Below are 14,666 nucleotides of genomic sequence, written 5' to 3' on the forward strand. Positions count from 1 at the left end.
AAAATAATTCAACTTGCTTTTAAATCATGCCTCCAAATGACAATTATTGAAGGAACAAATTAATAAACTTAATATTGAAACCTAAAATCAACAAGCTACTGACTTTTTCAGCAGTAAAATACAATAAAAAATCAAGGTGTAATTATATAATAGAATTAATGATCAGAAAATTAAGGTACTGGAAAGATCCACAGGAAACGACACTAATATGTTTTTGAACCCTTATTTCCCATTAAATGAAGTAATAAGGCAGTTTCTTCCTTGTTTACCTTATCTCATACCGTATTTACTTCTTTTTGTTTCCTTTTCCACCCAAACTGACACTTTTTCGCCTCAGCAGTAATTACAGTATAGCCTAAAGGTCCAAAACCTTATTCCTCCCTTAAATAATTATGAAGAATCTAACATTCTGTGAGGTTACTTACTGCCATTACCATACTAAACTACTCTCCTTATGGAGTCGGGGCTATTAGAACTCATTTCCCTGAAGTCTATTTCGCTTTTACTTTTTCAGCCAACTCCCTCTCCCTCCCTAATTTGTATTATAAATTCAGGGGAAGGGACTGTGTCTTACCCTACATCAACTAGGTGTTCAATGAACATTATTAATTATTATTATTAAAATTCATGATGATGTCAGGCTTGGTCTAATCAATTTTAATTCAGCTTAATCTCTTTCAATTAAGTTTAATTTAGGAGGTGCTGACCTGATATTTTTCTTTTACCTAGATTTCTAATTTACTTCTGCAATAGGCTACTCCTTTCATCTTATTTTTTTTCTACCTCATAAATTTCTTCTACAGGTAAGATGTTTTCTTTATGCCATTGCTAAGGTGCATTTTATCTGACAGATGCTTTTAAAAGAGACTGCTTTCCTTGCCTATTCTAAAATATTATGCACAGTTATTTGTATTAAAAGCTAATTTTTCTCCCAGTGAATTGAAAGAAGCTGACCAAAACTCACCTCTAGGCAGTTATACCCTCTACAGGGAAGGGTATCTGATGAGCAGGGAGCCACCTAATCATTTCTGTGCTTTTGAGAAAGTGTTCTGTAGCTGTGTGGAAGACGGATTAAGCTGAGCAAGAGTGGAGACAACAAGATCTGTTTGGAGGCTGCTGAACTTATCCATGTGAGTGCAGCGAGAGATTGTCCAAAGCTCTGACAGGAACGATAGAGAGGTTTCAGTATACACTTGGAGAAAGGTGATCAAAGAGAACTTGCTGATGACTGGGAGGTGGGAGAAGCAGATCTGGGCAGCAGGTGATACAGGAGGAGAAGCAGGTTTGCATCAGCAGCAACGGCGTGTGTTCTGGGTACTGTCAATTTAATAAAGACTTGGAAGTGTGCAGGCCTGGTGGCTCATGCCTGTAATCTCAGCACTTTGGGAGGCCAAGGTGGAAGGCTCACTTGAGGCCAGGATTTTGAGACCAGCCTGGCCAACATAGCAAAACCCCATCTCTACTAAAAATAAAAAAAAAAATTAGCAGAGTGTGTTGGCCCATGCCTGTAATCCCAGCTACAGTAGGCTGAGGCAGGAGAATCACTTGAAGCTGGAAGGCGGAGGTGGCAGTGAGTCGAGATCCAGAGTGAGACCCTGTTTCGAAGACTTGGAAGAGTTGAGGGTCACTGCCCTTAGGGAAGAATAGTACGCACTAAAGAAGATGGCGGAGTAGAAGACTGAAGGTGGCTGGGGCTGGAGATATAGAAGATACCAATATTTATGGAGATAAGTAAAGAAATACAAATCAAAGAAGAATACTGGGTCAGTAAACAGAAAAATAGGACAACGAGGAAAACATCTGGTAGTTTATCATCAGAGGCTCTGGAAAGGGAGAGCCGCACATGAAAGATGCTGAGCCTCTAGGGTGTGCACTCCCTCTCTAGAGAAGGAACTCACTGAAAATGGAACTACAAACAGGGCTGACGTGTGGCTGGGGTCTGCAGCTAACAGGTAGGTTCTGGTACCTCTCTATGGCAGTTTGAGGTTAGCATCCGCTCTGATACGTCCGCCTGTGCAGTGTGAATATTTGTAATGTCACTGGACTATAACAGTAGCGATCTCTTTTTCCTTGCATCGGTACTCCCCACCTGGCTTGTTGCTCTAAGAGGATAGTTTTCTGCCTCTTGTTTGTATATAAGAGCATCTCTAAAATGTTCTGTGACAGTGGCATGATGCATCTGAATGAGGAATCATATACACACCTGGAGCTCAGTCCTAAGCATGACACTCATTAGCTTTCTGAACTTAAGTCAGTTATTCAAACTTTCTGAATTTCAATTATTTGCTTAAAAATTAAAAAACATCTAAAAGTTGTATATATGAGATGAGATGCCACATATGACACTATTTATCATATAACCAGTAAAATAGAGGCACTCGGTAAATGTTGATTTTGTTTTCCCCTCTGGCAAGTCAGTTGTTTCTCTTTTTTCCAGCACGTTTTTGTACCCTGGTATTCCTGAAATCCTAAAATTAGGCCCCATTTACCACTAGTCCCTGTTAGGATAATGATCAACGCCACCTTTTCAGAGAAGTCTTTGAAAGAATCAAGTTTTCAAAGGGGAACACGGAGTTAACACCTATATGAAAAGATAGCACTACTCTTCATACTTTTACCCATTCTTAGAAACTTTTTTGCCTATATTTTCTTAAGCAATCTGAGTAACATTGTGTCTTCCATTGTCCACTCCTTCATCCCTCTCAGCTGTTATCTTTTTACTCTTTAGGCAAATATACAGTGATGGCTCAACTGATGAAGTGTTGAAATAAACATCTGCTCGCACACATCCTGTTGAAATGCAGTCTAGAGCCTCAAGCATTTTTAGCTGACAAGTTATCTATACATATACAGCATTTTACACTTCCCAGGAAGAATTCTATGTGCTAAACGCACGCAAAAATGTGATTGCCAGCCCCATAACAGTAAGGGACTTTCCTTTACCTTGTGTAATTTCTATGATGGTTATAAAGGTTTTCAATGTTCATGTGAGTGGTCAAAATTAAGTCGCTTTGATTTATTTTGAATCAAACAAATAACAAAAGCTCATGATTTCCAGAAGCAAGGCATTTTAAATTAGAGATGGAGTGGATGAGAGATTTCACAAGGGAAAGTTTTGAAATATGAAACCCAAGTAGGCTTTTCTTCAATAGAGATAACATGAAGCAGAATACAGTAGTGAACAGGGCACTTAGACTGGTATCTGGAGTCCTAGAGTTTTACGCCTGACTCAAGAGTAAAAAGCATGAATTAATGCACTCGATTCCACTATCAATGTCTCTAAAATGAGAGCATTGGACAGAAGAGCTCAGAAAAGAGGCAGCCTACAGACACATGGAGTATGAAAGGTCATCAGTTAATGCCAGCTGCCTTCCCCTAATTCTAATCCTAACGTGCCAGGATTGTAGAGGTATTAATCACATATGGCCATTCCGTTGGTGTAGATGCTACTACAGTGTGTTTCAAGTAACAACTCCACAGTCAATACAACAATCAGCTCAATCATTCTCATTCCTTACCTGAAGCATTTCATAGCGAAAGTCACGTTTTGGCAGTAAGAAAATAAATTATATGAAGTCAGGTCATAATATGGGAAAGCTATATATACACACCACACATATATACACACTTACACACACACGTGTATAAGCATGATCAGAATTAGCACTGTAGATGGTCTAGTCAATAGTTTCCATGATAGTGCAACCATTAAACACTTCAGCTCAACTCATGAAGTACGTTAAACTAGAAACAAAGGTGTGCAAAAACGTGCCTGTATATATTCATTTACATTTATATTACGAGGACATACACGGGTTTTTTGACTAGACGTACTCTCAACATGGGAATTCATGTTTCACGTCAACATCTATTGCATTAAATTGATTGATGTGAATTGAAATCACAAAACCAGGTCCTAGCCCAATAAGTGACAGAAGGCTTGGGCTGATTAGCCTATTTCATGTTTAAAGTTCAAAGAGAGATTGTGGGTGACTGAATCAAGGTTGATTGGTGGAGAAACCTGCAAGGCAGTCAACACCGAAGAGAAGAGACAAAATTTAATAACAACTGAAAAGTAAAATCAAAGGTAATGACTTGACCTGAGTTTACAGAAGCCGAGGCTCGGGAATGTTGTTTTTCACTTCAACCATAAGACACACGGCTCTTCTCTGGTCCTGAAAATAGCATGTGACCTATGAAGCATCCTATTAGCTATTTCAGAAAAGCACATTTTCTTCTGAAAAGAAATCGGTTTAGGAATCAAGGAAGCGAATACAAACACAAAGCCAAACACACTGGGGTTTACATTCAGTGCTCATTCGAAATGTCGTGTCATTCGAATACGTCTCTGGTTTTTAATTCAAACCCTGCTGGGTTGCGTGCTATTATATGCTCTAAACATGTATAGCTGAGACATAACTAAAATAAAAAGCTCATACCAGCCAGTAGCTGAAGCACAGGAAAAAGAGGCCTTTGGGATTCTAGATACTTTGGTGCAACTGGCTTACAAGGTCATTGATGACTTGTTGCCCACCTGTGTCTCTGTTCCCTCGTTGTGAAAATAAGACTGATCATTAGAAATGATTTATGACCTAGACCTGTCATATTTATTTTCTTTCAATTATGTTTAGGAGCCTGTTTTAGGAAAACAGACAACTCTGATTGTCTCCTTGCGTTTCCTGTTACAACATGAAAGACACTGGGAAGACATTTCCAAATGTCTATTTCTACCAAAATGTGAGTACGCTGTTTCTGCATTTTCCAGAAATGCCATGGTTATGAACAGTTTCAAGTGAAAGGATGATATAAAACTTTCTTCCCAAATATTTCAAGTGGTAAATTTTCTTGTTCTGATCATTTCAGCTTTGTAGAAGGTTATCTTAAATTGTATGTGCACATCAAACAGTATTATGTATCTTTAAGCAAGTACATAGGAATAACTGGTCCTTTGATTATTTTCGCCTGAAGTTTGAACATTTGCTCATGAAGGCTTTGCTATGTTTTCCTTTTTTTTTTTTTTATTGTTGACATTCAAATGGAATTGAACCAAGAGTTTTCTGGTCAGAAGAAGAAAAGAGATAAAATTGATAGAAGCTCAAAAAACTTGTGATAGTTTTTGACAATTTCCCAACGTGGTTTCTTCCTCATCCCAGCTGCCAGAGTGATGTAATCAGAAACAAAATGCATTTTGTGATAAATGCCTTGGGGTAAATGTAGCTCACAAAAGATATTATTACAGTTTTCCTCTCTTTGGCTTCCTCAAAAATAGATCTTTATCTTGAATTGCCTTAACATTAGCTGGTTCTTTAAAGACAAAAGGAAACATATGTATGTATATATATATATATGTACATATGTATACATATATATACATACACACACACACACACACGCACACACACACACAGGTATACTCATCAAGTTTGGCTAATAGAGACAAGAGATGACCATATTATGTTTTATTTTCCTAATCCCAGGACAATTAAACATTAACATGTTTTGCCCTGAATAACTGAATGTGACAAGAAATATGAAAGAACATATTGTAGGTGCAGACGGCTCCTCCCAAAGTAAATTTAAATGGCATAGGTTTAAAAAATGCTCCTGTAGGAGGCTTCATTCCATTTGCAGAACTCAAATCTGTGCTACTGACGAAATGATCAGACACCAAGGAAAGGAGTGTGACCCATCATGTGAGCTGAAGGGTGAAGTTCAGAGGTGTTTGGTGGGACATATGGATAGGCTAATGAGACACTGTGCATCCGTGGGAACGGAACGGGCATGAGAAGATCCGGCAAGAGCTACTAAAAGCCCCAGCGGGGGAACAGGACGTCAGCAGATGTGAGGGCCACTGTGGCCACAGCACTGCTGATGGAGGGCTAGCATGGTTTGGCACCGGCTGTGTTGGCTCACAACAGACATAAAATATGTACATTACCTCTGGCCTGGATCACAGAGTGGGAAGCCCACCAAGTGAAACCAATATTCTTCAGTCAGATCCACAATCATTGAAAACAGCCTTCCGATATCATAAGAAACAATCTTTAAAATAATAAAGTGCCATATTTTCTTTGTCCGGTCTATCATTGATGGGCATTTGGGTTGATTCCAAGTCGTTGCTATCATGAACAGTGCCACAATAAACATACGTGTGCATGTGTCTTTATAATACAATAATGTATAATCCTTTGGGTATATACCCAGTAATGGGATTGCTGGGTCAAATGGTATTTCTAGTTCTAGATCCTTGAGGAATCACCACAGTCTTCCACGATGATTGAATTAATTTACACTCCCACCAACAGTAAAAAAGCTTTCCTATTTGTCCACGTCCTCTCCAGTATCTGTTGTCTCCTGATTATTTAATGATTGCCATTCTATCTGGTGTGAGGTGGTGTCTCAATGTGGTTTTGATTTGCATTTCTCTAATGACCAGTGATGATGAGCTTCTTTTCAGATGTTTGTTGGCTGCGTAAATGTCTTCTTTTGAAAAGTGTCTGTCCATATCCTTTGCCCACTTTTTGAAGGGGTTGTTTGTTTTATTCTTGTGAATTTGTTTAAGTTCTTTGTAGATTCTGGATATTAGCCTTTTGTCAGATGGTAGATTGCAAAATTTTATTCCCATTCTGTTCATTGCCAGTTCACACTAATGATAGTTATTTTACTGTGCAAAAGCTCTTAAGTTTAATTAGATACCATTTGTCTATTTTGGCTTTTATTGCCATCACTTTTGGTGTTTTGATCATAAAGTCCTTGCTTATGCCTGTGTCCTAAATGGTATTGCCTAGGTTTTCTTCTAGGGTTTTTATGGTGTTAGATCTTATGTTTAAATATTTAATCTAATGGAGTTAATTTTTGTATAAGGTGAAAGGAAGGGATCCAGTTTCAGCTTTCTGCATATAGCTTGGCAATTTGCCCAACATATATACCATGGAATAGTATGCAGCTATAAAAAAGGGTGAGTTCATGTCCTTTGCACGGACATGTATAAAACTGGAAACCATCATTCTCAGCAAACTGACACAAGAACAGAAAAGCAAACACTGCATGTTCTCACTCATAAGTGGGTGTTGAACAATGAGAACACAGGGACACAGGGAGGAGAACATCACACACCAAGGCCTGTTGTGGGGTGGAGGGCTAGGGGAGAGATAGCAGGGATGAGTGGATAGGGGAGGGATAGCATTAGGAGAAATACCTAATGTAGATGACGGGGTGGTGGATGCAGCAAACCACCATGGCACATGTATACCTATGTAACAAACCTGCACGCTCTGCACATGTACCCCGGAACTTAAAGTATAATAAAAAATAATAAAATAAAATAATAAAGTGATCTGATGTATGTAGTAGCAGGAATACCTAACCATCCCCTTGCAGCCGAGTCCTCCTTTTCCCAGGTTAGATTCCGGTGGAAACCCTGGGAGACCAATCTGTTATTCATAAAACTATACGAACAAAGTCTTAATGCCTAGATATAAGGGTGTTAGTGCATCTTCCCAGGGACCAGTCTAGGAGATTACAAGAGGTGCTCAGACTGCACTTGGAAAGCTCATCTTTTAGTGCTACATTAAAACAATTTATTTTTTCAATACCAGGGAACACTGTAAGCCATGAAGCAATCATAAGCCTGTTGCTTAATGATCCCTAACCTTTACTCTGCTCAGCCCTCTCATCCAGAGTTCTTGTGCCTCAGGAGGCTCCTGAGTGGCTCATCTCCCTCCCACTAATGTCTGCTGTTCCTTTCTTGCCCTAGAAAAAACACAGATCTCATTTAATTCACACCACTGCGATATGAACAGTGTTATGCTGAAGACTGAAAGAGATTCCTTAGATCAGCAGTTCTCAATTTGCTGTGCACTGGACCCACCAAGAGGGCTTGTTAGACTCAGTCCTGGGCCTTACCCAGAGTCTCTGATTCTGTATCTCTGGGGTGGCACCTTTCTTTCTTCCCTTTCTTCCCTTTCTTCCCTTTCTTCGCTTTCTTGTTCCTTCCTTCCTTCCTTCCTTCCTTCCTTCCTTCCTTCCTTCCTTCCTTCCCTCCTTCCTTCCTTCCCTTTCTTTCTTCCTTTCTTCCCTTTCTTTCATTTCTTTCTTCCTTTTTTTTTTGGACAGGGTCTCACTCTGTCACCCAGGCTGGAGTGCAGTGATGCAATCATCACTCACTGCAGCCTCAACAACCTTGGCTCAAGCAATCCTCTTTCCTTAGCCTCCCGAGTAGCTGGAACTACAGGCACCATGCCTGACAAATTAAAAACAACAACAAAAAAAGAAATAGTAGAGGCAGAGTCTCCCTATGTTGCTAAGCTTGGTTTCAAACTCCTGAGTTTAGGCAATCCTCCCACCTTGGCCTCCCAAAATGCTGGGATTACAGGCATGAGCCACCATACCCAATTGGAGCAAGCATTTCTAACAACTCCTGTCTTTGGTGATTATTACTCATGTTATAATTTTTTTTTCCACATTACCCTCTTCATTATATGAAGAGAGCATTCTAGAGCTGAGAAGACTCTGTAAAATGCCTGGTGTAAACACCTCCTTTTAAAGAAAACTGAGTCCCAGGAAGGTGAAAGAGTATGACAACACTATACTTCAGGTTGCCAGATTTTCAATTCAAAGATTCTTTCATGATGTATCCTCCATCCTACCTTATAGCCGGCTACTTTCAGTGTTTTTGATGAGCTTTGCCTTGGCAAACCACAACCTAATTTATATTGGCTACCCACAAATATCATGCAAAACTTTTAAAAAAATACGACTTTCCCATGTTAAGCCCTAAATTAATAATCAAACTAAGTTTACCATAATCATCTTTAGATTACCAACGTTTAAAGATAATTTTTCTATGAATGACATTATTCTTAGATATTTAGCAGAGACAAAAACATTGGAAATGTTTAAGTTTTAAACAAGCTTTGTCATTTAAGGCAATTGTTTTGTCAATAGCTCGTTTGTTCAATTTTGCTGAGAAAGAAAATTAATACCTTTCTGAATAAATCTGGGCCAACACATTTCTTTCTTCTAGTGTTGAATTTCAAAAGTACTTCTGTGACATCGCTCAGTCATTCTGTGTGTGTGAGATTACTTATGTATATGTGTTGTCAGGAAACTGGGTGATGCTAAAATGCTCTGTGTTGTGGCTTCCTTTTCCTTTTGTATTTGACTATTCTTGACAGATATCACTGTAAAACTACTTCCATTTTTCCAAGACAGAGCTAGTTCTTTGGTTATATTTGTAAATAAGGTCGAAACGGCTGCATGCAATAGTGAAGAATGGCTCACCATAAAATGCAAATTCACATTGTGCAGGAAAATGTCTCATGTCCTGTGGCCTACCTGGAAACTGTTTTGTAGGCATGGACAACTTTCCACATGGCTTATTCCAGACTCCTGAGGAGGATTTTCATGCTGTGGTTTTGGAAAGATGTGGATTTTGAAGGGAAAAGCTAGAAACCAAGACTTTTCCTTTGGTTTCATTGTTTTGGTTTTTGCTATCCTCACTGCCAAATCCCCTAAAAAATGGATCTTTTTTTCATTTTAAGAGGCATGAAATAGTACACAAGTATCTTGCTGTCAAGGCCAATGCCTGGTACAGAGTAGCTGGAATCAGGGAACCAGGCATGATGGTCACACCTGCTGTCCCAGCTACATGGGAGGTTGAGGTGGGAAGATTGCTGGAGCCCACGAGTTTGAGACTGCAGTGAGCCTTGATTACACATTATAGCCTGGGTAACAGAGCAAGCCCGAGCCTTCCAAAACCATGAGGGGGCAATAGGAATTCTTCAGAAATGTTGCTGCTTCCAGAACGGTCATAGATGTTTCCTCCAGTATCTTTACTGCCATAGGATGTGTCAATTATTTTCAGACCATTTAAACTACTGGCATCCTTAGTTACCTGGTGGCTGTGAATAATATTCCTTTGAGGTTTTCAATAGTCACAGTGATTCAGATGCTAATTCATAAAGCTACCTCTCTAATAAAAATGAGAAAAAAGGCATGAGGATTTCAAATTGTTTGGTATGTTACGGATTTTTAAATTTGGACTTCTAAGAGACAAGGGGCTATGAATACACTTCTTCTTCTTGACAGTGGAACCTCAGGGACTCCCAGTATGCAATTCAGTGTGGATCACCTTGAACACCAAAGCTGACAGGTCTGTTGTATTTCACATATCTGAAACTGTCTGTGGGAATGCAGCACTGGCATAATAAAAAGAACCTTGAGATATCATCTAGTTATGGACACGTTTGCTTATGGAAATAAATATCTACATAATTTGCTACAAATGTCTGTTTTCTCTTGGGGAGATTACAAGAATAATTGGTTCTAAGTTAGCTTTTGTTTTGCTTTCTGTGTTTTTTTGTTGGTTTGATTGTGTTCGAGACAGGGTCTTGCTCTGTCACCTAGGCTGGAATGCACTGGGGCCATCATAGCTCACTGAAGCCTTGAAGTCCTGAGCTCAAGTGATCCTCCCACCTCAGCCTCCCAAGTAGCTGGGACTACAGGAGCATTCCACCATGCCCAGGTACTTTTTTTTTTTTTTTCATTTTTTGTAGAGACAGTCTCACTTTGTTGCCAGGCCAATCTCAAATGCATGGCCTCAAGCAATTCTGCCTGGGCTTCCCACAGTGCTGGGATTACAGGCGTGAGCCACTGCACTCAGCCAGTTCTTTTTACTTGTCAAAAAATGAACATATTAGAGACATAATGGGCCTTGGGTGCAGAAATCTTAAGATTGAGCAAGAGAAACAGCCATGTAACTATTTGTATAAAGGTTAGGTAATAATAAAATACATGTTACAATTTAGAGAAAATCAAAATGCTATGGAAGAGCAGAGGTGGGAGTGATTAAATTTACCCAGGGCCATTGAAGAAAAACATCAAGTAGAAGGTTGCATTTGAGCTGAACCTTTAGGATGAAGCCAGCTTTGGTAGGTAAGAGATGCATAAGAAAGTCATACACGGTTAGGATTCGTCTGTGAAGACTGTCAAGGTAACCAGAGTGGAGAATTAAACAGGGTGAAGAAGTGAGACTAAACATATTGGAAAGTCCAGTTTGAGCAAGACTTTAAACTTCGTGTTAATGAGTTTGAAATTTATTCTTCAACCAATTGCAATATATGGAAGGTCTGAGCAGAGAGACACCAGCATTACTATGCTTTGGGGGAATTCAGTTAGAGGTAATTTCCTCTCTGAACTTATCTTTTCTTACTACTTGCTCTCACCCTACTCTACCTCCATGGGCTCCCTGCTGTTCCATGAACACACCAAGCATGTTTCTGTCTCAGGGACTTTGAATCTGCTGTTCCACCTTCCTAGAAAGCATGTTCCCACACATTCACATGACTTCCTCCCTGTTCCTTCACTTGTTTCATTGCACTGTGCAATAGTCACTGTTGGTAAAACATTTTTTGACAACCCCTCCCCTGAATTTCCATCTCTCTACTTTATTTTGTCTATAGTACATGCCACCATCTAATGTCATACAGCACCCTCCTATAATTTGCTCCCCATGAGGTCAAGGATTTTTTGTTTATTTTCTGCTTTGTTCATTGCCTAGAATGGAGCCAAAGGCATACCTGAGGCTCAGCAAATAGTGTTAGAGGTGGAAAAAGAGACGGAAAAGACGTGTGTCTTAGACTGCTCACATTACCATAACAAAAAATAAACTGAAGCCGGGCACACCTGTAATTCTAGCACTTTGGGAGGCCAAGGTGGGCAGATCATCTGAGGTCGAGAGTTTGAGACAAGCCTGGCCAACATGGCAAATCTTGTCTCTACTAAGAATACAAAAATTAGCCAGGTGTGATGGCAGGTGCCTGTAATCCCCCCTACTCAGGAGGCTGAGGCAGGAGAATCTCTTGAACCAGAAAGATGGAAGTTGAAGTGAGTCGAGATTGTGCCATTGCACTCCAGCCTGGGCAACAAGAGCGAAATTCTGTCTCAGTTATAAGTAAACAAACTGGGTGGTATAAGCAACAGAAATTTAATTTCTTACAGCTCGGGAGACTGGAAGTTCAAAATTCTGGGTACCCACATAACTGAGTTACAAGAGGGCTCTCCTCCTGACTTACAGTTGCTTTCCTATTATGTTTTCACGTAGCAAAGAGGAAGCTCTCTCTCATGTCTCTTCTTATGCCAATCATGGAGGCCTTGCCCTCCCTCATAACCTCATCTGAATCTTATTACCTTCCAAAGGCCCCATCTCCAAACACCATCACCTTGGGGGCTAGGGCTTCAACAGATGTATTCTGGGGGTACAAAAACATTCAGTCCACAAGAGAGCAATTAAAGGAGGGAGGCTGGGAGCACTGCCTCACGCCTGTAATCCCAGCACTTTGGGAGGCCAAGGCTGGCAGATTCTGAGGTCAAGAGATCAAGACCATCCTGGACAACATGGTGAAACCCCCGTCTCTACTAAAAATACAAAAATTGGCTGGGCGTGGTGGCACCCACGTGTAGTCCCAGCTATGGAGAGGCTGAGGCCCAAGAATTGCTTGAACCCAGGAGGCGGAGATTGCAGTGAGCCAAGATTGCGCCACTGTACTTCAGCCTGGGCTGCAGAGCGAAACTCCATCGGAAAAATAAATAAATAAGTCAATAAGGAGGGAAAAATAGGCATGGGATGCTGTCTGACTCCAAGGGAGTAGGTGCTTCTGGGCAGCACGTAGCCAACACTTCCTCAGCCCCCAGTCCTCCCTACAACTGATAGTCCCAGAGGAAAACTGGAAATCAAGAAAGACGACGACAGCATGTCAGAAATTTAACATGCCTCCTAGATAAAGAGGGGAAGTAGTAAAAGAGGTAGAAAGGGCTAAAGGGAAATACAAAGAGGTGATAGAGACAATATCCCCACCCTCCTCAGACGTGCCCGTCTGGGACGGGTGACTGATGGTGAGCTACGGCAGAGGCCGTCTCTTCTCTACAGGGTGGAGGTGCTGCAAGGCCTGGCCACGCTTCTTTCCCCTCCATGTGCTAGACTTGTGGCCTCCCTGTTGGATTGATTCCTGGTGTGGGTGAGGACAACGTGGAGGAGATTACTGGGATTTTACTGGGAACCAAGTGGCAACACTCAGAAGAAAGGCCAGAAATGAGTAGAAAGTAGAGAACTTTTTTTGTGGGAGTTGCCTATATTGAACAGAAGACAAGTCCAGCTGTGCTTACTAGTGGGTGGAAAAATAGTAAAATCCATGACACTTATAAAAAGATAACCAGGTCAATAAGAGGAGGCAGCCTGCTAACTCTCTGAAAGGAACATTCGGGATGAGACAAAACCTAAATTAATTCTGAGACATGTTCTAAAGAAAGTTGAGAAAACATAGCCACTAAATTCCTTCAAGCCATCTTCTAGAAGAAAAATCCTTTGAGATTTAGAATACAGGGACAGAGCTACCAAATTAAAAATTGGAGGAGGTACCAGCACCAACCAAAAGTGGAGGAAATGATTATGGGAGTAGAGAATGGACTTTAAGAAGTCACCAAGAACTCAAGGGAAAGGAGAAGGGGAAACATGAGCAACATGGGAAAGAAACCATAGAGACCCAATCTGTATGTTAAAAATTTCCAGAAACTTCAAAAATTATTATGATTGGAAAAAAGGAATAGAGAAATTAATTAAAGAAATGTAAGTTCATTAATAAAAGAGCGACTAGTTATTTGTGAACCATGGTAGACTATACATCTCCCACTACCCTACCTCATCCCAACAGACCAATTGCCACTCTCTTGCCCTGTGACCACCCCCAGGCTTTGAGACTTCTCCCCATCCATTCATCTTATAGTCCCTGTTTCTCACCACTTCTCTAGGAATTAGATTAAATTTCTATGGGATGTTGAAATAAACATGCCATCCCCGATCAGAATTAGAAAGATGATGTGTAATGTTTCCTTATCCTACATTCATCACTCGTGTATTTGTTAAACTAAGAATTAAGAGTTCTGGATATGCGTACTATCATAAAGACACATGCACACAAATGTTCACTGCAGCACTATTCACAATAGCAAAGACAGGAAATCAACCTAAATGTCCATCAATGACGGGTTGTATAAAGAAAATGTGGTACGTAGACATCATGGAATACTATGCAGCCACAAGAAAGAATGAGATCATATCTTTTGCAGGAATATGGATGGAGCTGGAGCCCATTATCCTTAGCAAACAAACTCAGGAACAGAAAACCAAATAAACACCGTGTGTTCTTAATTATAAATGAGAGCTAAATGATAAGAACTTATAGACACAGAGAAACAACAGACGCTGGGTTTACTTTGGTGACAGAAGTGGGAGGAGCAGTAAACACAACTATTGGGTACTGGGCTTCATACCTGGGTGATGAAATAATATTACAACAAACCCCTGTGACATGTGTTTAGTTATGCAACAAACTGTCATATGTACCCCTGACCCTAAAATAAAGGACAAAAAGATTTTTAAAAAGAGTTCTAGGTATGCTTGCTTAAAAAACAATAGCAACAAATGATGCTTTTTTCATTGCTTTGGAAAGCAGTCTTGTCTCCAGACAAAACAAAAGTAAACGGATGAATTCCTTCAGTTTGCAGAACAGGGAGCTGGGAGCCTTGATGACTTTGTTCATACTATTTCTGGGTTTGGTCACCCTCATATTTCATATACTGTCAGGCATAGGTAACTCATAGACCCTAAA

The 14,666-nt window shown here is 40.3% G+C and overlaps 1 long non-coding RNA gene across 1 annotated transcript in view; it reads right to left on the reverse strand.

The window, feature by feature from the left end:
* The window catches only part of LOC118155233 (uncharacterized), a 221,528-nt gene that overhangs the window by 32,410 nt on the left and 174,452 nt on the right, over nt 1-14,666 (reverse strand). The gene's annotated exons all lie outside the window — the stretch shown is intronic.

The sequence above is a fragment of the Callithrix jacchus genome, chromosome 7, assembly GCF_049354715.1.
Source record: "Callithrix jacchus isolate 240 chromosome 7, calJac240_pri, whole genome shotgun sequence".
Lineage (NCBI taxonomy): Eukaryota > Metazoa > Chordata > Mammalia > Primates > Cebidae > Callithrix > Callithrix jacchus.